This window comes from Conger conger, chromosome 13 (genome assembly GCF_963514075.1).
Source record: "Conger conger chromosome 13, fConCon1.1, whole genome shotgun sequence".
NCBI lineage: Eukaryota > Metazoa > Chordata > Actinopteri > Anguilliformes > Congridae > Conger > Conger conger.
Window position 1 is genome coordinate 43,007,474 of NC_083772.1, and position 26,508 is coordinate 43,033,981.

The 26,508-nt window shown below is 45.9% G+C and overlaps 1 protein-coding gene across 1 annotated transcript in view; it reads left to right on the forward strand.

Moving 5' to 3' along the window:
* Positions 1–5,343: 5,343 nt before the first annotated feature.
* Positions 5,344–26,508, forward strand: part of gpr4 (G protein-coupled receptor 4) — a 36,705-nt gene continuing 15,540 nt past the window's right edge. Inside the window, exon 1 of the mRNA XM_061217465.1 lies at positions 5,344–5,536. The gene's annotated coding sequence lies outside the window, so the exon portion shown is untranslated. The remainder of the gene's footprint in view (positions 5,537–26,508) is intronic.

Sequence of the window (26,508 nt, forward strand, 5' to 3'; positions counted from 1 at the left end):
GCGTTCATATATTTGAAGAAATCCTGCACTTCCAAATTATTGGTCCAACTAACTAATTTGTCATATGGTATAGGAACATTTGTTTAGTAAAGCCCACACACAAGATACCAATAGTTTCATTGTTTAGTTGTTCATGTTAATAGCAGAACCATTAGAAGAGAGTGGACAAATTCAGTGAACAAATCAGAAAAATAATACATACATAGGTTTGTTTGAAGCATAGCAACTAATAATTGCAGCTACTAATAGAAAGAATCCCCACCTGCAGTTATCCTCCAGTGTAGTGAAAAGATTTCCACATGACCCCCCACCTTTCGAAGGCCCACCCCTCTCTGAAGGGTTCCCAGTCCTCTGCCCTTCCCTGGAACATCACCTCCTCCTTCTCTCAGTGATTGACCTCTATTCTGACATGGATCCTCTGCCTGCTCCATGCTGTTGCTATGTTGTTGCAGGTGGATACAAACCCTTTTATACTCTTACCACAATTACTCAATCATCAGTAATAAGTTGCCATTATTGGAAAAGCCAAGAATACATACCTGTACTGTCAAATCTCAAAACATTGTCTGGTACAGTGGATGCAACCACAGGAAAAGCATCTGATAAAGGATTATGATGAAATATTATTTTCAAAGATAGCATCGTAAAATTGGTCCATATTCCAAAGTAATTGGTGTCAATCGATTTCTTTATCCTCAAACGTTCATCATCTAAACATGGAATCCATAAAACTGTGCATTCAAAGTAATGCCAGAGTTACTTATCATTTTGAGAAGTTGGATTAATTGATAGGTAGATGCATTGTAATGATTGAAAGGACTGTCGTATCATATGTAATATGTGTATTGTATTTTGAAACACAAATACTTTTATGTTATGTTGTGCCGTTGTGAACAAGTGATTCGGTTCAGCCGCATTATTTTAGGTTTATGTGCATTGCATTCAGGCGACTGAAGAGATTTGAAAAATGCATTTTGATTATCCGTTTCAAGTTTTGCGTCTTTACCTCAGGTTTCTGACATTAGCGCCAAAGCGAGTGTAAAAAGCTGTAAAATGAGACAGAGGGAAAGAGGGTGGGACCTCTGCACTGCAGCCCACACGGCTACAGCTGGAGCCCGGTGTGCTGTCTCTGGAGGCACAAGATCAGAAACACACTGCAGCCAGCTGGACCGAGTCCCAGAGTCTGCAGCGCAGTGATCAGTCAACAAGCAGGGCCAACGTGTGCCTACCAGTGTGTGTGTGTGTGTGTGTGTGTGTGTGTGTCTGTGTGTGTGAGTGTGTGTGTGTGGATATGTGTGTACCTCTGAGTGCGCGGATGTGCGTTTGTGTGCATGTGTGTGTGTGAGTGTGCGTGTGTGTGCATGGATGTGTGTGTGTGTGTATGTGTGTTTGTGTGCATATGTGTTTGTGTGCATGTGTGTATGGGTGTGCATGTGTGTGCGTGCGTGTGTTTGTGTGCGTGGATGTGTGTGTTTGTGTGCATGTGTATGTGTGGGTGTGCGTGTGTGTGTGTTTGTGTGCATTTATGTTTGTGTGTTTGTGTGCATGTGTGTGTATGAGTGTGCATGTGTGTGTTTGTGTGCATGGATGTGTGTTTGTGTGCATGTGTACGTATGTGTGTGTGTGTGTGTGTGCAAGCATTCATGTTTATGTGTAAACGTGCATGAATGTGTGTGTGTGTGTGTGTGTGTGTGTTTCATGTGAACTTGCTTGTGTGTTTGTTTGTATGTGTTTGCTTGTGCATGTATGTTTGCATGTTTGTATGTGTGTGTGTGTGTTTAGTGTGCATGTGTATGTTTAGTGTGTGTGTGTGTGTGTGTGTGTGTATGTGCATATGTGTCTGTTTGCATGCCTTGCAAGTACAAATATATCACACTGAAAAACAATACTTTGACCAGTATATGACTTTGACTGTGTGTTATGTGTGTATTGTCCTAGGTTTCCTTTTGGATCCTCAGGCTGCCCGGGTCCTCATGGCGATGAACAGCTATTTGTTTTCTTGTTCAGTTTCCTTTGGCGGTTTGTGGAAAAGGCGGCTGCAGCAGAGTCGACAGGTGTGTGAAGCGATGGGAGAATGTTCCAGTGATTGAAGGAGGGGTGCTCTCCGCGTTACACAACCTACAGCCTGGAGAGCACTCAGCCAATCAGAGTGACAGTCGTGGATTGTCTCACCAGCTCCAGGGTCACATACTGAGTCTCCAGTGCTCCCCACCGCCACTTGTTTGAACACATTTCGCCTCTCAGAATCCGAAGGAAAACAATATAGTGCGAATTCCTGGCTGGGGTTTATATCCCGGCCTTTATTCGCTGCAAAATGATTCTGGACCCGGCCTGTACTCCCGCTCCCAGCTTCATCCCAATCGGCTCCCGGTCCCTCGGCTGCCGTGGATCACAATGTGCTGAATTTTCCCGACGTTATCACCCCTATTCGTAGGGCAGCCCTTCCATCTCTGGCACAGCTGTTCCTGCCCACGGTCAGCCATTGGCCTCTGGGATATGGCAGCTACTGAGAAACCCCCACACTCGCTTCACAACTGTCGCAGTAACAACATTTAGCTAAATTGCTAAATTCCCAATAAAGTAAACACGCGGGAATGCTATACGACTGTGAGGCATCACCCCCCTCCCGTCCAGAAGCAGGGCTTCGCTACTACTGCATACTGTGTACAGGGAGTACAAATATACAAATACAGAGTGGCTCGCTGCATCATCGCAGACATTTGTTTCTATAACGACATATCTTGCATTGTTCCATCAGAAGATTTGTCCTTTTATGGCAGCCTCTTCAGACTGCAGTGATGAACACTGATGATGAAACACTTCCAGTGTCCAGACCCACTCCTTCCTTTTAGGAAATCCACCCTTTTCTCTCTTTGGCTTGTACAAATACATGGATTACATTATTAGAAATTATTAATGGGCGGGCAGGCAGAAAGCATCAACTAATGTTATCAGGCGTAATTGAGCAGGCAATAGAATGCAGACAACCAAGCTACCTTGCTTATATAGTCCAGATACTATCAATAAAAGCCTTGATGAGATCCAAGGATCAATAAGCTATTAGCAAACATGTGAAGGAGACCAACTCTACAGCCTTCCCTGGTTTATGGGTTTTCCAATATCAGTTTTTTATTAATTCATGAAAAATGTTGGGGAGAAAATCTCATGTATCTCAGACTTCGCATTGTCTCATCCTCAAAATGGCCGACGTCACCCAGGTCCGTTCCAAACAGAGTTACAGGCAAAGAAAATGTTGTTGATTGTATGACGCACATACAGAAGCGCATCTGCGCGATCACAAGCCAGCGGCCAACACCTTTGACTTTTCACAATTGCCCCGGGCATGTTGTTATCGAGTTTCCTGTTGGAGCTGGCACAAAGATTGTCACACCTTTCAGACTAACTGACAAAGGCCTGATCAGCATAAACCGCAGCACTCACGCACGCATAGCGTGGAGTTCCCATCACTGTTCTTGCCCCTTCTGGGAAGGGATATGCTGTGAATGTGCACGTACCTGATGTGAAAATAGGCACCCTGTTTCCCCTACAATACCCCCCCCCCCAAAAAAAAAAAAAAAAACTGAACATATCCCGTCCGAAAAATATTGCTACTTCGGATTATACACACCAAATGGCACTTTTTTCATCGATGTTATTCTCTCAGTCTTTTGGCGCCCTCCTTGTTTAACGATATGCATAATGCGACCAAAAACAGTAAACAGCAGAGGTAGCGTGTAAATGGAGCTGGCTGCAGTTTGCAGATGAAGTCGAGTATTTCATCCATCTGGAAATGGACACAGCACCACCCTGGTGGGAGAGTGAGGCTGGGAGGGCTGCTGACAAGTTCCCCAAAACCCGGACCTGCCTGTGAAACAGACTCACCCCCAATTTGTTTTTCATTCTAACTTTTCCTCTGCTATTGCCTTGTTTGTTTGTTTGTCTGTCTACATGGAAATCAAGGTACGAAAAGTGCCTAAAAAGGTACCCACTAGGTATATAAAATTGTACCCCTAATTTGACCCATTTTTGCTTGGAAAATGTACTCATTTGTACCCAAACAGTCTCAGGCAATTTGATGTAGCAATTTGTCAGGAGCCGCTGAAATGGGATTGGAAGGCTCTTCTGTCAATTAAATGAAATGCATGTTCATTGGGCGCTGTTGTCCTACCTGCCGTTGTCTCCTCCTCCCCCTTTGAAAAGTGATCAGTATGAAATGGCGTTTTCATTGTGAGTAAAAAGCAGCCACCATGTCATCAGGTGAAAGATCACCACTCATTGTCCCCTGCTTCGTCCATAATTACTGAACAATAATTCACACCTGGACGGAACTGACCTCGCGTGACATCCACAGGGAAATCCTTCCCTGAGATCCTGACATAAGTGTAGATGTGATACTTTCCTTCTACAGTGTACACAGTTGACCAGATGACACTTTCACCAACATCATTATATAAGAGTTAGACTCAGCTGATATATTGTCAACTCTCCCGACAAGTATTAGCAAATGAACAACCAAAAACAGGCTCAGCAAACGGCAGTAAAAATATAGTGGTAACGTTAAGGGTTTCTAAAAGTGCTAAAGAGAGTCGAGGAAGCCAAGAGGCAGACTGCAGGGGTGGTCCTTCCGTCTTGATGATGGGCATAGCTTCTCTGCTGTTGTGTCACGAGAGGCTCATTCCCAAGGGGAGGGCAGAACAGCAAATGTGTCTCGGAAGTGCGGGCGCTTCTTCTGTGTGACAAACGCGGAATGCACTTACTAATGAGCTTTAAAAAAATATGTTTCTCGGCTACATTGGTAGGCGAACGTAAAGCCAGACTGCTTAGCACACACAATTACACTGAACTGCCTCAGCGCAAATCAGATGGGAAGTCGGTTGCTAAGACAACCAGGCAACTGTGGAAAAAACGTGCCAATTAACCTATTTGCTTAATTAGCAAGGCATTCATATCACACCAATTCCAGCCTAAATTGAAACCCAAACCTTGTTTGTGTGATTTGACATACAGTAAAAAACTGGCCTTTTTCTGATATTATACCATTGTAATTGCACAATGGCGTTATACAATTGTGTTATTTCCAGACAAAAATGACGTTATTGCAATATGGAATGTACAGTATACTGTGTTGTAATACCGCAATGTCATGGGGAGAAATGGCTGATAATGCTTATCAACCTACTTTATCGCTTGTGAGAATTACTTATGTGTGCCCCAGTGTGGGCGCGTGCGCGCGCGTGTCTGTATGTGTGTGTGTGGAGAGAGAGAGAGAGAGAGAGAGAGAGAGAGAGAGAGAGAGAGAGAGAGAGAGAGAGAGAGAGAGAGAGAGAGAGAGAGAGAGTTTCACGCTGGCCGTCGCGACTGTGCACGGGGTCCTTGGCTTGGTGTAATGTGCATCGTTCCACGCCGCACAGAGAGGAAGTGAAGAGAGGAATAGCGCGAGTTTCAGCCGACAAGACCGCAGCCATCAGTTTCAGACTTTGGTTCGTCAGCATGGACCCTTCGGTGTTTTGGAAAACCTCTGTCAAGGGAGCGAAATGTAAGTGTTAAAACTTTTATTCGTCTCCTCATGCGTCTACAGTAGCTAGTTGTTGTTGCCTTTCTCATTCACCTACCCTTGTAGCCTGCGACAGCTTAGCGAAGTGCCTTCACGAGCCAGTTGCACTTGTTGAAAAATGTGTATCATTCGTTCTGATATATTTTTGTTTTAGAAGGGGGCATTTGAGTCGACAAGTGACACACGATACACTTTACTATACTTACACGATAAAATGTTCCATCGGACCACTGATAGCAGTTAAATTGCGTTGTTCTTTAATTGACTGGCTTTTCACGCTGGACTGGAATGTTGCTTTTTATCAGTAATGTATCTGAAAGCTGTACTTATATAATAAACAAAATAGTCAGGAATCATGGTATCCGTGCGATTAGATAAAGGTTGTTGCCTGGATGTATTTAACTACCCATTCTGCAGGTGTCTTCATGTGCATCCTAGTATCTGTCGTGATACTGTATGTTTTCTTGTGGATTTTTATTCTAAATGGCAAAAACACGAAGAACAATATGGAAATGTCACGGTAGTCCAAATTAACCCCTTACTGATCATAAATATGCAGTTGTCATCGTGGTGTTCAGTAATTACCATGGCGTTACTAAAACATTACCACCCACACAATAATTACAGCTTTGACGGGGTGCGCAGTAAAATTGGCAGTTTTGCACCGAGAGAGTGTTAAACTTCCCTTTTTGAAGTTCATTCTAACTTTAAAAGGTGGTATGGCATTTGCCTGTGTTTTTTTTTTAGTATTTGTATTGGCGCATAGATTCGATGTGTCCGTGTATACACATCAGATTGGTGATGCTTTCTTTATGTCTTCCTTCTGCCGTTTATGCTTGCTACTGTCTGATATCTATATGCATTGTATCCTGCCATTTCACGACTAATAATAATAATAATAATAATAATAATAATAATAATAAGAGTAATAATAATAATAATCATAGTTCTCTTCAATATGAATGTGCACTCAATGCCGTATTTCAGGTCCATGCAGGGCGAAACTGTCTTATAACGACGGGTTAAAATGAATGCAGTTAAATAAGTTACAAACAAACACTTCATTCTCCCTTGGGCACAACTACAAATTTTCACTTTGCTGACTCAAATTGCCGCGGTGAGAGTAATTATGTACTTCATGTCTGGCCTGAACATGAGTGTTGAAAATATATTTAGAAATGAAAGTGAGATAAAATCCTACAGCCACATGTACTTGTATGTACACAGGCAGTGAGCTTAGTTTCGAGTATTATTTTGATTATTAATATGATTCATATTATTATTAGTAATTGTAGTAGAGTTGGTGATAGTAGCAATAGTAGTAGTAGTAACAGCAGTAATAAATGTACATTGCCCTAATGCACTTAGCAGCTATTACATTTCGTAAAAAACATTAGTGTCATTTCAATATTTTATGATAGCAAAAATACTTAAATGAAATTACAGATAACAGTATGATCCAAAAATCAATCTAAGCCAATGAAAGTTTGGCTCTCAGAAAACTGCTGAGTGAATTCACCATCACAGTCGCAGTGAAGCGTGTCTGCATTATGGTTATTCATGAGGAGGTTTCACTGTCTCTGTGTCCTAATAGATTAATTGTAACGGCCATGAAGAACACTGCTTGAAGGAACTTTGCGTGTCCGTTGTTTTTCTTCCTCAGTTCTGTGGTTGTTGCGGGAGCTAGTGGAAACAGGAGCACCACTATCCCCTTCTGGTCTCCTAACTCTGACTTTGCCTAATCCTAAATCAGGGCCTCTTTGCAGGAGTTTAGGAGCCACAGAGCTGACCTTCAGGGCTCCGGTGTCCTGTGGTTTCCGTGTTTACCTCAGACGGAGGGCAGTGTCATTTGACCTAGCTCCCGCCACCCGACCCGTCTGCTCGTGGGTTTTCCTTGCAGATGGAGGTAATGCGATTGTTGCAGGATGGCAGGGGCAGGGAGAAACAGACACAAACAAATCATTATCCCCTCCCCCACACGGCCTGTGCACTCGTCAGCAACACACTGAGTCAGAGACACACTGAGTCAGAGACACACTGAGTCAGAGACACACTGAGCAGCAACACACTGAGCAGCAACACACTGAGTCAGAGACACACTGAGTCAGAGACACACTGAGTCAGAGACACACTGAGCAGCAACACACTGAGTCAGAGACACACTGAGTCAGAGACACACTGAGTCAGAGACACACTGAGCAGCAACACACTGAGTCTGAGACACACTGAGTCTGAGACACACTGAGTCAGAGACACACTGAGCAGCAACACACTGAGCAGCAACACACTGAGCAGCAACACACTGAGTCTGAGACACACTGAGTCAGAGACACACTGAGCAGCAACACACTGAGTCAGAGACACACTGAGCAGCAACACACTGAGTCTGAGACACACTGAGTCAGAGACACACTGAGTCAGAGACACACTGAGTCAGAGACACACTGAGCAGCAACACACTGAGTCTGAGACACACTGAGTCAGAGACACACTGAGTCAGAGACACACTGAGCAGCGACACACTGACTCTCGCCCGCGGCGCACACCCGTTCCGAGTCTGAATCACGCCGCCCCCCCATCAGCACCACCCCCCACATTTCCTCTCAAGACATTTTCACACACCGCTGCGTCCATTTCCAGCCCGTCTAATAAAGTCACGTCCCCTAAAACACCGCCGCGTGGATGGCTGGTTCGGGGGACGCGGGGGTGTTCAGTCTTGAACTCCAGGCCTCGATTTGCAGCGAGAAGGGAACGTCTTATCCGCGCGCCTCCCTCCCGCCACGCCGGTCAGGGCCAGAGCGGGTTTGGGTCATGTTGAGTTGCGCTACGCTTGCAACAAGACATCCAGACGTTTAATCACAGCGCACGGACAGCCGGGGTAATTGCCTGCTTGGGGACCTGAGATAAGCAGGGGAGCCAAATGGCAATAGGAGGGAGGGGGTGGTGGCGGTGGGGGGGGGGGGTTATTGCCCAATTACAAGCGGAGAGGCTCGCCCAGTCTGCAGGCGTGTCTAATTGAATCGCTGTTTCGGAGGCATCAGTTGGTCAGAAACTCAATTCGAAGGGCGTGTCAGCCGAGAGGATCGTTGAGTTATAGACCCGTGTACGGCCCACATTTGAACGCAGCCCATAGTTTTGCTGTTGCTGTGACATTTTTTTTTTTTTGTTGCCATGGCAGTAAATTGCGGATTTGAAAGTTCCCCTACTTTGCATAAAAGGGGAAGTGTGTCTTTTCTTCTGCTCTCTGGTTTGTTTGTTCTGGTGTCACGTGACATGATTAGAGTTATAGTGATGTTTAAGTGGTCTGTCACTGGAACTATTGTCAGCAAGACTAAAACCTATGGCACATATACGTATATATATACGGTATCTTCCTATGGATTTTTATATAACTTGGGATCCTAAAGTATAATCATTTCACTTTTTCAAATAAGATTGAAATTATTTTGAGCAGATCCAAGCTGGCAAGTTTACTGCTGCTAAGTGACAGAAGTGTAGTACCTCAGTTTCAGTGGGGTTTTTTTTTGTTGCTGCTTGTGGAAGTAGAAAGAGCCTGACACATACAGCTGTGTTTAGTTTTTATTTCTTTTGTTCCTCCTTTTGTGAGTAATGCAGTATATCACGTATGATAGTGACCGCAATTGGGATGGGACTATTTACGATTTCTGTAAATGATAAAAAGCTGGTTTGTCCTTACATACACTCGCACACTCTTTTTTTAGTGAGTGCCTAACGGCCATTTTGCAGCGGCTCAGGGTGTTTTCTGGCTGTACTTCGCCCAGGATACGGCACATCTGCGCCGCTTTCCCTGGCAAATCTGGGGCTGCTGTCCTGGGGACCTGAAGAGCCACTGTACCTTCCCTCCCCCTGTAGGCGAGTGTAGCGCTACCGAGGCACCCTGGGAATTAGAGTTTTTGTTCACTTTGAGTGTAGTTCCAGGTGAGTTCCTGAGACGCGTCCTGGAATAAAAGCCCAGGGGTTCAGTTCTGTTGTGTGGTGATTTGCTGTGGTACATCTGTTTCTTTCTGTTCACTGCTCTAAATTTGTACATATTAAAACAAAGCTGCCACTCGGAATGCAAACAGAATGTGAACACAAAAAACACAGCTGATATATAAGCCAACACAAGTTCCTTAAAAAAACAAAAGCTAGTATTTTCGAATAAACAGTTGATTCTGTTTCTGTTTCAGTGCCTGTTTTTTAGCAACTTATAATCTGCACATGTTACTTGATGAAGAAGCTGATATCTCCATCCTTTAACAAACAATGATCATCCGAATAAGAAAAACTTTAATCCAATCAGAATACGCCTGGGAATGTGTGAATTCTGTTTTCAACCACCGGTCTGAAAATAATAGGTGTGAGAGAGTCACGTGAACTAGGACATGTGGTCACATATTCACAGATGTTCACTGACTGAAGTAGGAGGGATCACAGGAGTTCCTCACGGAATTCAGGGTTAATTTGGGATACGGTGCACGGCGTTAGACGTTTGACGAATTCTGGAGTGGAAAACCTTTGAGCTGCTGAGATCAGGGGAGAGAGAGGTTTGAGGTTACGGGCTGAAGATGCCAGAGAGCCGGCGGGCAGGGAGGTCCATGTTGTAGCTGCCCCCTCGTCGATGCGGCGCGGTCGGGAGGATGCAGCGACACAGCGGGCACGGTTTCCTGGCCTGGACGGAGGTGCTGAAAGCCTTCAGGGTGGTGGGGATTTGGGACGGGACCTCTCCCGCCCAGGTGACAGAAATCACCCTCAGAGGAAAGTATGAGGGGCTGGGGTGGGTGGGGGGGGCACACCCATGCATGTCCTCAGGCTGCCTGAGGAATCAGCTGTGTTTTACAGTCTGGGAACCTCCTTCTGTGTTCGCCAGCGTGCGCGACATCAGCCCTGTGAAGTCGGGCGGAGGCAGGGCAGGACTGCACCATTGTTTGTGTTGCAGTAGCCTAGCAATGGGATGTGCTGCACTGTTTACAGGGCAGGATCCCTCCCCGCCTCACACCTTTCACCTCGTTGGAGACAGATGCACGGGACAGGCCCCCCCTGGCAGAGCACGCCGGCTCACGATGAACCCATCGGGCATCGCCCGCACAAACGGGTCGTTCGGGTCCCTGCCCGCGTCGGTCGGGTCCTTCCGCAACCCGACCTTCATGCGGCACGGTTCCCATATCTGCCCGTGTGCCATTATCGGTGTTAATTACCTGCCGTTCGCTGTAGGGCACTGCATAATCGTCCAGGCCGCTGCAGCGGGGCCAGAGGAATGCGGCTCGTTAAGCACTCCAGAGCAGGAAGGCGATACGGGAGGCTTGCGCTTCCTGACGGCAGCCAGGCCCTCCTGCAGGCCGCCCAGAGGAAGCCGCAGCGTTTCCCCCTCCCAAACGCTGCAGTACCCCCCTCCCTGGCCCGAGAGATGCTCGGTCTCACACCATGAAGTTCGACCGTCCTGACGCTGTGAGGAACGCCCGGAGTGTCCTTACTTAACATCGTCCGTGGCCTCACACTTTAAGAGCGGCAGCTCTCCGGTTTGCCTGCATGTTATACTTAGAGTGTATGTATATATATATGGGCAATTCCATGGTAACCGACAAATGCAGTATATCTGCATGTTAAAGTCCAATAGAGCTACGTAAGAGGCCGACAGGTTTATTTGCCCCTGATGGTTATAGACGCTGATATCAGTCTCTTTTACAGTATGTAGCTGTATAGAACTTTGTCACACATGTAGTTGTAACTGTCTGTTAGTATGGAATTGCCTGTATAATATATTGCATATACTATTTACAGAAAACATGTATAAACCTGTTTGCAGGTTGACTACAGTTAGCCAGCTGTTGCGGGATGTCCGTCTCAGTCTGCATTAGAGGCTCCTGCAGGCTGGGTTTTCACAGAGGGAGAGCCATCACTCAACACGGTGTGGGTCGATGATCTGCTCGCCTCAGCAATCTTCTGGGGATACTCGCACATCTCTGTCGCGTAGTGACGTGTTGTGACGTGTCACACTGTGATTGCTGTAGACTAGGAATCAGGCACTGAAAGTACAGCTGTATGGAGCGTACACTAAGAACTGTTTCTTGTGTAGAAAGTGCTGCAACGGTGACAACTTAGCCTCCTAAAGTATTAATTTAATCTTCCGCTATGGCGAAATAGGTGCCTATTCACAGTGGATACGCTTGCCTGAGATGAGCAAACAGACCAAATCACACTTTCACAATTGGCTTTTCGGCAACGGTTCCGAATGTGTACTTTCGAAGTTGCACGATACGTCACCACACCATACGTCAACACACCATACGTCACCACACCATACGTCACCACACCATACGTCACCACACCATACGTCACCACACCATACGTCACCACACCATACGTCAACACACCATACGTCACCACACCATACGTCACCACACCATACGTCACCACACCATACGTCACCACACCATACGTCACCACACCATACGTCACCACACCATACGTCACCACACCATACGTCACCACACCATACGTCAACACACCATACGTCAACACACCATACGTCACCACACCATACGTCACCACACCATACGTCAACACACCATACGTCACCACACCATACGTCAACACACCATACGTCACCACACCATACGTCAACACACCATACGTCACCACACCATACGTCACCACACCATTCGTCACCACACAGCAGATATGCAGGGCACCCAAGCGGGTCGTTGCGGCAGCAGATCGTCAAACCAACACCAGCACCAGCCGCAGTGCGGGAGGTGGCACACCGGAGCGCTCGGACACAGGCTGTGGAACAGGTCTGCTGTGGAACAGGTCCGCTGTGGAACAGGTCTGCTGTGGAACAGGTCTGCTGTGGAACAGGTCTGCGGTGAAACAGGTCTGCGGTGAAACAGGTCCGCTGCGGAACAGGTCTGCTGCGGAGCACTGCGACAGGGAACCGCATCGGTTACTGGAGAGGCCGGCCGGTCGAGCTCACGTAATTCTCCCCGTCGCCTCGGTTGGGAATCGACTCAAAAATGTGCCACCTTTATTGAACTCATTAATTCTCCTCCCAGGACGCCTGGCCCCTCAGCTCCACCGAGCAGCTCCGCTGCCTGCTCCCCAGCCGACCGTGAAATGGGCAGCCTGCAAAGCAAGAATGAAATACCTGCGCCCGGTCTGCGCCGTGCACAGGCTCCCGACTCTAACTCACCCGCGCACCACGTTTACACAGACTGCGCAGGGAGAGCTGGTATGCGCTGTGTTGCCCTTGGGTTTAGGCTGAGCTACACTGCTGAACACTGGTATCTGACTGGATCATTATTGTGAACTGAAGGGCCACACAAGACCACGCACGCTAAAGACACCGACGCACACGCAGACACGCCTGCATACAGACTCGTGTCACGTAAATGGGACTGAAATAGGAACTGAAACGGAGAGAGTGTGAAGTGCACCGGCACACGTGCACACACACACACATACACACACACACACGCACACGCACACGCGCACACACACACGCGCGCGCACACACACATACACACACACACAAACGCACACACACACACACACATACACACACGCACACACACACACACACATACACACACGCGAACACGCGCACACGCACATGCACACACGCACACACACACGCACAGACACACATACATACGCACAAATATTATACCCATTTTTTATTTAATTAATTTATTATTTGTATTACATACACAGTAGCCCAGCAATAGGATGTGCTGCACTGTTTACAGGGCAGGATCCCTCCCCGCCTCACACCTTTCACCTCGTTGGAGACAGATGCACGGGACAGGCCGCCCCTGGCAGAGCACGCCGGCTCACGATGAACCCATCAGGCATCGCCCGCACAAACGGGTCGTAGAATATTACAAATATTTTTTACTTTCTCTTTATTTTGTAATAAAGAGAACAAGAAATGAATGATTTCCGATGAGCATGTTTTGTGTGTTTTTGTGTGCGCATGTGTGTGTGTGTGCGTGTGGGGCTGCATGCGTTTTGGTGAGTTGTTGTGTGTCTGTGCACACGTGGGTGTGTGTGTGTGTGTGTGTGTGTGTGTGGCTGCATGCGTTTTGGTGAGTTGTTGTGTGTCTGTGCACACGTGGGTGTGTGTGAGTGTGTGTGAGTGTGTGTGTGTGTGTGTGTGTGTGTGGTTGTGTGTGTGTGTGTGTGTGTGTGTGTGTCTGTGCACACGTGGGTGTGTGTGTGTGTGTGTGTGGGTGTGTGTGTGTGTGTGTGTGGGTGTGTGTGTTCTCAGCTCAAAGTGGGTGATGATATAAGGCGCTTGCGGTTCATCGGAGGAGGGAAGTGTGGAATTTGGCTGCGTCCTGCTCAGTGTTCCGCCTGTCTCTCCTCATTCTCTCAGTGCCAAACGCAGTCCTCCTCTTCCTCTACACGCTGCCATGAGAGCTGGGGTCCAAGTGTGCGGCAGATTGCCCATAAGCCCCCTCTCTAGCATTGTGGCTAAATATAGAGAGAGCCTCTGTCCTTTTTGGGGGGCTGGTGGTGGTGGTGGTGGGGGGGGGGGGGGGGGGGGGGGTGCCACCCTTGTCGCCATGGCTACCCATCTTCCCAAAAACAGCAGCTAAAAGCAACATGTGACCCCTCACCCCCATCCCTCCCTGTGGATTATGCATGTCAGAAAAAAGGGACAAAAACAATAACAGCCGTGTTGTTTTCCTTCACCGGAGATCGATTGGTGCGTAGACCGCATGTGCACGCTGGCGGTGCGGGCGTTTGTTATGAGGGTTCTCGGTTATTGTGTGAACGGCCAGGACTTTTCAGGAACTTGTTATTCATTGCATCACTCCTGCCAGTCTCTTTTCAACACAGCTTTCTTTGGACCCTTTTAATTTGAGGCTAATTGTGGCTGAAAAACAGATTGGGGGGGTGGGAGGTCTTTAAAATTCCCTAGAGAAGAGGCCAGTGTCTTGGCATATGGGTTCCAGTCAGATATCTCCCCTGTACACTTACACAGAGAGGTTTGAAGACCTCTTCTATTAAAAATGTGTGCTTTGATTATATGGTTTGATATCACAATTATGTGATTAGAATGTTCTTAGCTGGAGATGTTTATGCTGATGTTACAATCACTACTGGTAACTGAAAGCAATGGAGTTCTAGAACACTGACATAGAATTTTGTAAAAATATGACCTTGTTTGACATTTAAATAAAATTCATGCAAACCGAGAAATTCAAGACCATCCCATGCCATGAAATGGTGGATTATAATATATAATTTTAGGGCTTATGTTTTTTTTTGTTTTTTTTGTAAAACTTCAACCCCCACCCCCCAAAGAAAAGAATGAACAATGTCAGAAATGTAAATGTTTATTACAATAAAAAAGACTCCAACTCAAAACTTTATATAGTCCATAAGCCCAAATCATAAACTCATGAACCTTCAGGGTGTTGGAGGCCAAAAAAAGATTTTCAGTTATGTACAACACCCCAGATTTAAAAATATGACATTTGTTTCAAATAACTCTTCAAAGGGTTAACGCCCTTGAGATAAAAGTGTTAATCAACTGACCGAATAAGAAAAGATGACCATTAAAAGTGATATGCCCCTTGGTAATTTACTCATTGACATAATGAGTCTGAATCTCCGGCTGTTAGAAGCAGACACAGGTTTGTTCAAGTGTACAAATTCATGAAATATGCTCAAGTCACCCAGCTGAGCTGTTACCATAGCAATATCCACATATTAGTGCACTATACAAACAAAGTGAATACAGCTGTATGTTTTCTAATGAACAACACTGGCAGACTCTGCCCTGTGCTCGCAATGCATCTTTCCCCCTGCCCTTATCTTCTGATCCATCATGAGATATCCTCCATCAGCAGACCTGCTTTATGAACGCTGGCTTCTGTTAAGACATAATTGCATGCAAGTTATGCGCATAACTCACCTGAATTTGGCTTCAGCTTATATCCTGTTCAACCCATGTGATTTGTTTTGATGGATTTATTATTACATTTCTGTTGCGTCCAATCCACCTTTACTTTCCACCATAGAGGACTTCCCTCCCCTCTCCCTGTATATTTCTCCCATCAGGGAGTTTCTTTACGTCATGTGCTTGCTATTTGGGGTTTCAGGCCTGGTTATTGCCCTTTTTTTGCCATTATGTAAATGTCTTCGTGACAGTCTATAAATGTCTTTGTGACAGTCTGTAAATGCGCTATGCATGCTATCAGCTACATCTTACGATAAGGATCTCTGGCAGGATGTGGAAATACTGGTTGTCCTACATGTTCTAACTACCTCAGAGATAAAAAGTGTTCCATTGGTGTGCTGTGTGTTTTAATCATGAAACAATCTTCATGGCAAACTACACAGTGGCTTCAGGAAGTATTTGAACACCTTAACTTTTTGCAGACTTTATTGTGTTGAAGATTTAATTTTAAATAGATTGATGGGCAAAAATGTAGTACTTTGTAGAAGCCCCGTTGCCAGCAATTACAGATTAGAGTCTTCTTGGGTAAGTCTCTACAAGCTTTGCACACCTGGATTTGGGCAGTTTCTCTTCCTGGCTCTCTCTCTTCTCTCAAACTCCGTCAGTTTGGATGGGAAGCATCTGTGAACTGCCATCTTCAGGTCTCTCCGCAGATGTTCTGTGGGGTTTAAGTCTGTGCTTTGCCTGGGCCACTCAACAACAGTCAGAGACTTGTACTGAAGCCACTCCAGGGTTGTCTTGGCTGTATGCTTTGGTGCATCGTCGTGCTGAAAGGTAACCCTAACCTTAACCGTCGCCCCAGTCTGAGGTTGCATGCACACTGGACCAGTTTTTCTTCAAGGACCTCTGTGTATTAGTGAAGGGGTCTGAATACTTTCTGAAGCCAATGTATATTCTTATGTAGCATAAATAGAAAAAACCCTCCGAGGTAAGCCATTATTTCTGAGCCTATGATCTCTGGCTATAGCCTTTGAAGGAGGGGTGATTGGGCTTGGGATGTGTGACTGAACCATGCCTCTGTCACCTTCGGCTTGCTTTGCTGGGCTTCCGGCAGGGGTTTGCTGTGAAAAATTACTGACTGAGGTGGGCAGGGACACATGACACCTTTATCCTAGTCATGTGACCTCTGCCCAGCAGGGCACTATGCAGTGAATGGCAGTGGTTAGGAAACTGGGCTTGCAGCTCCAAGGTTGTCGGTAGAAATGACGGTCTCAACTGAAGACAGTCAGTGCAAACCCAATGATATCAACGTTTTCGACACGTTCTGCATGGAGGAATCCCTCCGAATGTTTTCTCTGCCCTGTCACAAATGACACATTTACACGACATTACAATGGGGCAATGCCTTGAACAAGAAACCTAACCCAAATTAGTCCAGGAAAAGCCCGGCTCTATAAATGGACTCTCGATAAGAGGGTCCGCGAAATGCCTAAAATGGAGAAAAGAGCGTTTCTTGGCCCTGTGTTAGCGGCTGGATGGGAGGTCGGCGGGGCACAGCTGTAGTGTTCTGGCACATTTGTGCTGTGATGAATGAGTAATCGAGGAGCTGTGTTGCGGAACCGGCATCCTGTGCGTGTTTTTTTTGTTATTTCCTCTCATCCCTCACCGAAGGAAAGCGAAACGTCCCTTCGCTCGTCTGCCTGATTAGAGCCTGCGGGATGCTCTCTCAGCGCGTTCGCGGCTCCCTGACGGATGGGATGACGCCGGCTGGGGTTTCGCCGGATGAGCTCGATGCTGCACTGGGTCCTTATCCCATTCTTATCCCGCTCCTTATCCCGCTCCTTATCCTGCTCTTATCCTGCTTCTTATCCTGCTCATATCCTGCTCCTTATCCTGCTCTTATCCTGCTCATATCCTGCTCCTTATCCTGCTCTTATTCTGCTCCTTATCCACTCCTTATCCTGCTCTTATTCTGCTCCTTATCCTGCTCTTATCCTGCTCCTTATCCTGCTCTTATTCTGCTCCTTATCCACTCCTTATCCTGCTCTTATTCTGCTCCTTATTCTGCTCCTTATTCTGCTCTTATCCTGCTTCTTATCCTGCTCATATCCTGCTCCTTACCCTGCTCTTATCCTGCTCATATCCTGCTCTTATTCTGCTCCTTATCCTGCTCTTATTCTGCTCCTTATCCACTCCTTATCCTGCTCTTATTCTGCTCCTTATCCTGCTCTTATTCTGCTCCTTATCCTGCTCTTATCCTGCTTCTTATCCTGCTCATATCCTGCTCCTTATCCTGCTCTTATCCTGCTCATATCCTGCTCTTATTCTGCTCCTTATCCTGCTCTTATTCTGCTCCTTATCCACTCCTTATCCTGCTCTTATTCTGCTCCTTATCCTGCTCTTATTCTGCTCCTTATCCTGCTCTTATTCTGATCTTATTCTGCTCCTTAGCCTGCTCCTTATCCGCTCCTTATCTTGCTCTTATTCCACTCTTTATCCTGCTCTTATTCTGTTCCTTATCCTGCTCTTATCCTGCTCTTATTCTGCTCCTTATCCTGCTCTTATTCTGCTCCTTATCCCGCTCCTTATCCTGCTCTCATTCTGCTCCTTACCTGCTCCTCATCCTGTCAGCCTGGGTGCTGCTGATATTGAGCACTGAGTCTGTCGCTTTACCCAGTGCAGAGTTAACTGCATGTTGGAATCGATGGCCTCATGCCAATACAGGTGCAAATCAGCAAAACAGTAGGCAGGCTGTCTTTGTGGGTTTAATAGAGCAAAATTAAGCCATAAAGATTAGTGGTGGTGTTTTATGATGCCCGTACCAGGATTTCTGAGCATGCAGAGATAACCTGAACAAGCAATGCAGCAAACTTTAGGTAATTAGTAAAATACATTACAGAAATAGCCTCTAAACACAAAATGTCTCATGTGATATTAGTTTTCTGACAAGTTACTAAGATTAGCTTATGTCCTGTTGGACATTTAGACATTCAGACTTGCAATGCACAATTCATAGGTACCAGAAATACATATTTACATATTTACATATCGATCAAACAGTAATACATAGAGTGAGTCTATCTTAAGATAGAAAAGGTTGTGTTCATTGAAATCACTGTCACCTGATTCCAGGACTTGAACTCCCACCTTCTTATCCACACAAAAGGCCTGTTTCCCCGCTTTTGTTGCCCTAGAGCTGGAAAATGTGGGCATTCACTGCATCCATAACAGCGTTAAATTGTTTGCGTACCGGCATTTGTATTTATCAGCTCGACTTAATCGCATGATATATGGGTCCTTGAATTCAGTTCAGGACTCCATTGCTCTCCTCTGATTAAAACGTCAGAGTCATTTGTGGCCAGCTCTCAGCTAATCCAGAGAGACTCCTAGCGTTGTATTACAAACGGCTGCCTTTAAAGCATTTGAAATAAGCGCTCATAGTGTGTTTACATCTGGGACGAGGGACTTTAAATTAATTATTAATGTCGCCTACTGTAAAGTGAGGACATTGACTTTGACTGGATGCCGAAGGCAGTCATAATGAAAACAGAACTGAAGTGCGTCCAGAAATACCCGTGGAAATGGGAACGCGCAAACGGGCCAAGTTCAACTCGCGAGCACATGATGACCTGAAACTGAGAAGAACCCTTCAGATCTGGCAAAGGCCTCGCCACCGTTTCTGGAACTGTCCTTCATCAGTTCATCCAGAGGGCACCTCTGAGGACCCGTTCCGAAACATTATCTCTGCTGCGCTTTACCATTCAGCAGTGGAGCTTAAAGGCCCACTCAGTCATTTTGGTTGCTAATCCACAAAAATTCTGTGGTCACCTGCCCTACGATTTTACTTTGCCTAGTTCTGAGCCCTTGTTGTTGCTGCGGTTCACATAAGGCTACTGTACTATCAAGTACATCTGAGGTAGTCAGGCATGGTTTATTTTTGAAAAATGTGAGCTAACTATCCATTTCCATATCTTAACTGATGAGTGAGTGATTGGTTTGTTTCCATGGCAATAAGCTGCGGAAGGACTACAGAAATGCAGATATCTAAAACAAGAAGAATGAAATGCGGAAGATGGAAGATTAGAAAGAAAGTACTGTCAGTCTGATACTTATTAAATGCTTATTTTTTAAGTGCTTTTCATGGGGGATCTTTTATTTTTTATTAGGGGAATAATTCTATTCTATAGTACCATATCTTTGCTTTTACATTACATTACAGGCATTTAGCAGATGCTCTCATTCAGATCGTCCTAGGGACAAGTGCGTTGAGGACCCTAGAGGACAGTACGGTTCCGATTCCTAGCATGATCACAGATACAACTTCAACCCTCGAAGGGTACATCAACCTACCAACTAGCATACCAAGGTTGGCAGCTTGAATACCCCGAGTACTGCTTGTTGTAAGCAACAAATTTTATTGGCAAGTTGTCTGGCCAGTTTAAGAGCTTTAACTGCAGAAGTGTTTGGTTGAACCTACCAAATGTTCACTAGGCTAGTGCCCCTTAATGAGCTGGTATTTCTGTGCCTGTTATCTCTGGATATAACACTCTCATGGAAACACCCTCACATCCAAGGCTAGTGACATCCGACTCAGGAGGTTGGGCTGCCAGTTTTCATTCTTCTCCCCAATCAGGTACTTTTTAGGTCTGGGATACCAGATAAGTGGGGTCTCTAGCCACTTAGTGACATTGCTCAATCAGTTAATTAATTTTTGGGCTGAAAACCAATAGCACTCCTAGCCTGGAGGGACACATTTGAGTGTCCAACCCCACAATAATGCATTTGTTGGTGGAAAGTCCGGAAAGTAAAAGTTCTGCCACATGTTTTTTCCACCCATGAACTGAGCCAGTTGATTTCTCTAATTAGCTCTACCTTCTGGCTGAAAATGTGTAATTAGCAAATCCAGAAGATTGGAACAAAATACTGGGCAGGACTATTCTCACCTGGGGTTATAGAGAAGGCTCACGTGTGGCTCATTTCAGAAACATTCTGATCCAAAGGGAGATATAAACCTGGGCGATAATAATGTTGCAGTCTTACAGTATCAGCTGATGATGCCTGTAATCAGTGAGGACCACTCCTGGTCCTGGAGAGTTGTGGAGTGTGCTGGCTTGTGTTGTTCCTCAGCACTTTATTGATCAATTAAAGCAGCTAATTACACAGTGAACTCACCTCGCCTGTTTTGTGGGTCTGAATTGCTTGCTGATATTAAGGGGTAAACAGAAACCAGCACACCCTGCGGCTCTCCAGGACCAGGAGTGAGGAACACTGCCTAAAATTGAAGGTAGTATAAGAATATGGTCATTATGACGCCACAATAAGCATGTGCCAGAGAGGTGATGCATTTGCTGTATTTTTGATGTTCAAAATGTAGCCTGATTGTAGTCATCTGAACCTTTTTATTTATTATTTCATTTGAATTAATAACTCATGTACAGTAAACCTGTACAGAGACTCAGTAGCTCCTTATCCTCTTTGCTTAATAATAAAGTAAGCAAGTTGAAATGTTTTGTTAACACAAATAAGATTTTAACATTTTTCCTTCATAAGATTAATGTCTGTGTTCATCTGTCTGTCTCATGAATGTGGAAACAACTTGCTTGCAGTTGGCATTAGCGCTGTAATGGAAAACTGGCACTGGAATGTGTAGCTATAAAAACATTGCTTACTGATTTTGACCCCAGAATTTCCGTTTTGTGCACCCCTACCTGTCGGATGTTTTGACCTTTGGTTGAGAAACATTCCCCTGGGGCCTATATCATGAAGCCGTCTATGTTCCGTATTTCGGAAACGTTCCGGGTTTTACTCAGTGTGGTTATCCAGCCAACTCGGTAACCCGGTAACCCGGTAACCCCGGTAACCCCGGTAACCCTGCTTCAGGGTTAGAAAGCATCCTGACCTAATGGAGGACCGCGTGGGCGGTATCGTCGGGACGAGCGAATAGAGCCTGAACGCGTGGCCTATCACGGCGGGGTTCAGCGGAGCGGCTGTTTGGCTGAGACCCGAGTTCTGGACTCACCTGATGGCAGGCGGAGCCGGCGCTGTTTGCTTCGGCGGCACTAGCGTGACACCCCACACCTGAGCCGCGCTGTCAACACGGGCCCCGGCTGGAGCGCGACCAGCGCTTCTCGTCTGTATACACATCCGGACTGGAACAATGCGAGATAAATCAGGAGAGAGAAACGCTTTCCTGGAAGCGCATGTGGACACGGCCGCTCCCCTGAGGGTCACGTCAGCCGCGCGACCTCCGATCAGGCCGCTATCGCGTGCCCCCAGACTCACACGCTGTCCAAGAAGAACGAGGGCTACGGACGGGATGACGGACACTCGCCGTCCTCACCGGAAAGGGAGTAGGTCAGGGGTGGCAATGGGATGGGATGGGATGTCTTCCGGAACTTCCGAACCTATTTCTTTTGATTACGTGCTCATCCGGGTAGTTCTGTTGTTATGTTTGTATAGCATAATTTAAGGTTCAGTAGGATAGATGGCAAGGTGTCTCAAGTCGTCGAGTTATGACAGAGTCCCGCTTTTTAAAGGTTACCCCAAAGGGACGTTTTTCCTATGATCTGTATTTTTCTGACCCCGGTCCTCACACCATACAGTACTGCCGCACCATAATCTACTCACATATCTGTTTTCTGGCACTTTGGAAAGATGTCTGAGCCTTTGAAACTGCCTGTAAAGACCTACAGAGCAATTTGGTGTAAATACCAATGCTATGCTATTATGCTGTTAAAAACAACAAAAGGGCTGTGTGCTAAATACATGGTAACCCATTTTTTTTTTTTTCAAGTCATGATTTGTTCCATCCTGCTGCCCACACATCTGGTTCCCATGCACGCATATTTTTGCATATTTAAAGCAGCCTTTTAGCAGATTTTGGTGCAGGGATATCAGTAGAACCACAGTTGGGACAGGGTACCTGGCTGTTTAATGATCATCAGGTAATGGGGTCAAATCCAAGGTGGTGCCCTAAATGTTATGGTCACAGGAACAATGTAGACAATACAAAACAAATCACAGAACCATAACAGAAAACATTATCTGAAATAGGTTTTCATAGCCCTTCATTTAATTAAATTATGTTTGCCTGTTTTATTTTCATTTTGGAGAGGCGAACGGTTTGGTTTGGTAGCTCTCCCCTTCCTTCCCTTTCAGTGGTTCCCCTTCATTGGTAGTTTTATTTCTGCCTGCAATTCTCTATGTTGGGAAACAATAAAAAATTCAATAATTGCGTAAAATAGGAATTGACTAATTTCAGAGAATGAAGGAAACTGATGATGAGCACATCCTGCATGACCCCGGAGAGCTGAGTGTTGCTGTGCGCTGTGGGGACGGGGGTTAGTCCTCTCAGGGCTGTTGATAAAATAGCAGCCAAGGTGTTTCAGGTTAGCGGGAGGTCCCTGGCTTTTGTTCGGCCAGCGTGTGTTCTCCACCCCAGCTTCCTTGATTATTGCCTTGTTTCCCATCCAAGAGTGCATTTCTCATGAACTTGATCCCCCCCTCTTCCCAAAGGGGCTCCTACCCTCCCCGCCCTACCCCACCCTCCACCACCACCACCAAAATGCAAATGCTTCTGTCTGCTCTACCCAGACTCATTCTGTCTGCTCTACCCAGACTCATTCTGTCTGCTCTACCCAGACTCATTCTGTCTGCTCTACCCAGACTCATTCTGTCTGCTCTACCCAGACTTATTCGGTCTGCTCTACCCAGGCTAGGCTCATTCTGTCTGCTCTACCCAGACTTATTCTGTTCTACCCAGACTCGTTCTGTCTGCTCTACCCAGGCTAGACTCATTCTGTCTGCTCTACCCAGACTTATTCTGTCTGCCCTACCCAGGCAGTCGTGGGGCTGAGGGAGGAAGAGGATAACTGTCGCTGTATCCTGTCACATCAGTACTGAAGAGTGCAGTGTGCAGAGTCCCTGTGTGGGGGAACCGGGGGGGGGTATTGGCCTCCGTTCAGAAAATGTCCAGAGATGGGGTTTCAGCCTTTCACAAAAACTGCGACAAGGAGGCATTTCAGTCCACAAGAGTCCTGTCAACATTGAAGAACGGCAGAAAGCGGAGCACAAAATATAAAAACCGCTGAGGTTCACGAGGGCGTGCGGATCAAGTTCAGTCATTTCGTGTGATATTGATATGGAGTGATATTGATAGCCATTTCATTTTCCATGAATTAATGATGATGACAATGATGATGATGATGATGATGATGATGATGATGATGAATAGCCTAGCAGCCCTTGAACTATGATGCAGGCGTGGTGGTATGAAGCAGCCCATTCCCACATTTCCACACATCTCCCAGCTGTTTGCAGACACAGGGCCTGTGGAGTAATGGAAAAGACCAAGTTGCACTTGAAAATTGCTTTGGATTAAAAGCATATGCTAAATGACTAAAATGTGAATGTAAACGCAGTTCATGGACAGAATAACTTTTCATGACTGCTTCACTTTGCAGCCAAAACTGAAAATGAGTTTTTTAATTCCCTGACTTTTACCCCAACTGTCCCTGCTGACGTCGGGTGGAGATGGCAGATATGTGACCCCTCTGATTCACATGACGCCCGTTCTCTGTATTTTTCGCACTGCGGACGCACCACGATTCACACACTGCCCGCGTCGCTGGATGATGAGGTCAGCGCAGTCGTAGTTTGTTCGTCCACAGGCGGGTGTGACCAGGAGTGAGCCATGAGACTGATGGAAATGCCAGTATACCTCTGATCCTTCCCCAGCGAGGCTGAAGCAATCATTGCCTCGCCAATGTGGACCACCCACTCGTGCTTTCGTTGACATTTTGAGCCCAGGAGGCCAGAATATGAGATGTTTTTATGGCTGTATACGACCAGGACTATGTTCTGTTTATTACTTGATCCAGCCAGTGCAGCAATGCCATCACTGTTCTAGATCATTGATTAACAGGCAATTCCAATACTATTCCACCTGCTGTTGTGTGCCATGGTTTTCCTTGCCGTTAAATTTGCGAATAAATAAGGAATTCACCGGTTCAATTTTCAGGTTAGTAGAAGAATGACTTCGATTGATAAGAGAAAGGAAAAAGGTTGACATTTTCTTTGGTTATAATTTTTTCTGGAATATTGTATTCGCAATATTTGATTTTGTGTCTAAGCGTTCAGACATTTAACTGCGTGAAAACGATCTGCTGATAGAGTGGCAGCTTTATTTTTTCAGTAAATAAAAATAGAAGCCTTCCAGCCTCTGTATCTCTTTCTGTTTATATTCTCTATAGGTTTCCCTTGGGCTGTTGCCACCACATTAAAGAAAATCGAGTGATATCAGCCCTGGTCACACGATACCCCCGGGGTGTACAGTGGGCCTATATTCCCAGTGTCCCGAGCTTGTTATATACATTATGGCTCAGGTTCAGCCCAAGTCCCCCAACAACAGAGGGGACAGGTTCAGCTCTGCAGCTGTGTGTGGCCATCTGTGTGTGGGTTCTGACCCTCTGAGACCACATCCCATGTGGAGACTGGTTCCAGTCCCAGCAGGTGTTCCACAGGTGTTCCCATCCATCTTCATGCCAGATTGACATCAATGGAATCCCGTTCCTTTGTCAACCTGTAGCGTTACATCATGTCAGTGTTATATCAGCTGCTGCTTCACATATCTGTAGAGCGTTCTGAACCCAGAGCCCTGTAAGCATGTTGTACGGAAGAGGTACACGCATGCAGTAAATCAGAAGAGGTACACACATGCAGTAAATCAGGGGCGCGGTGAGAGTTATGTAATATATTAAAGGGCACGCTAAAGGTGATTTTGAATAAGCTGTCGGCTATTATGTCCGTGAGTGTGAGGGGTGAGATTTTAATAAGGGGGCACTACCAGAAAACATTTGCTAACAAAGTTCAGCAATGTTTCAATCACGGGGTTTTCTCAAGAGCACATTTAAACTCACCGATTTCTTCATTCCAGGGGAATGTGTAAAAGGGTTGAAAGTCACGTCTGAGCTTAGTCATGTTCCAGACGTCTCTGCATCAGGCTCGTTCTCAGCGTGAGGACACGTTGTTTGGAAAATGCAGCCTGGTGTAAGTCCTCAGGCGGTTTGTGTCTCCTCCTCATGTATCCAGGTCAAAATGAAAAGAACTCAGTCTAACCACTTTATTTCTTCACTTCATTACTGTGTTCCTTCAGAGACACATTACCAGCTCGAAACCCTCTTGTTTGTTTGAATGTCTTTCTCCTGCCTGATCCATCTTCAAATGGATGTTTTCATTAAAGCTATGCACCAATTATACGCACCTTGAATATCTCTTTGGAATTGAAAGTTATCTTTATTGGTCACATACCAGTGAGAAGCTTTGTTTCAGTCTCATATGTGTACACAATAACAACAGCAACAACAAAGCATCTTTGAAAGTAGATAAATAAAATGAGTAGGTATTGGTCTGGCTTGGGTAGAGAATGGTGGAAGGGATCAACTCTGAATAAGCATAATGACTTTGAATATGTTTTCTTCTCAGAAATTACAATCGTCCACATGATGGGATTTGAATCTGTCTTTTGTAACATAATTACTGAGAGGAGGTGTTGCTAAAGGTCACCAAAGTTAAACAAGATGAACACAAACACAGCTGGATAAATAATCGTATCAGGCCTGAGTGCAGTAGAACGGGCATACTATGAATGACAAAGTCATCTGTTTTTGATTAGCCGGATACTTGCGTTATGTGAGTGCGCTGTTGAAGAGTAGTGTAATCGCGTGAGATGTGCTATAAATCGATGTAATTAATTGAGCACTTTAGCCGATGTGTGGTGGAGCCGTGGGAAGCGTAATTGCAGCTGGGTCTCGTGTTCGGGTTCTGTCTGTGTGAAAATGGCCAACCCCAGAACGGGGACTGCTTCTCCTGGCAGCACATGAAAAAATACATTCAGTGTCACATCATTCATCTAAAAAAAAAAAAATCACAAATGCCTCACAAATGCCTGCGTTCAATTCATGCAGTATGCCCAAACACGGCAAACATACGCCTACAATGTAGGACTTGTGGCTACACTGGGGACAAACAGAGAGAACCTACACCTCCA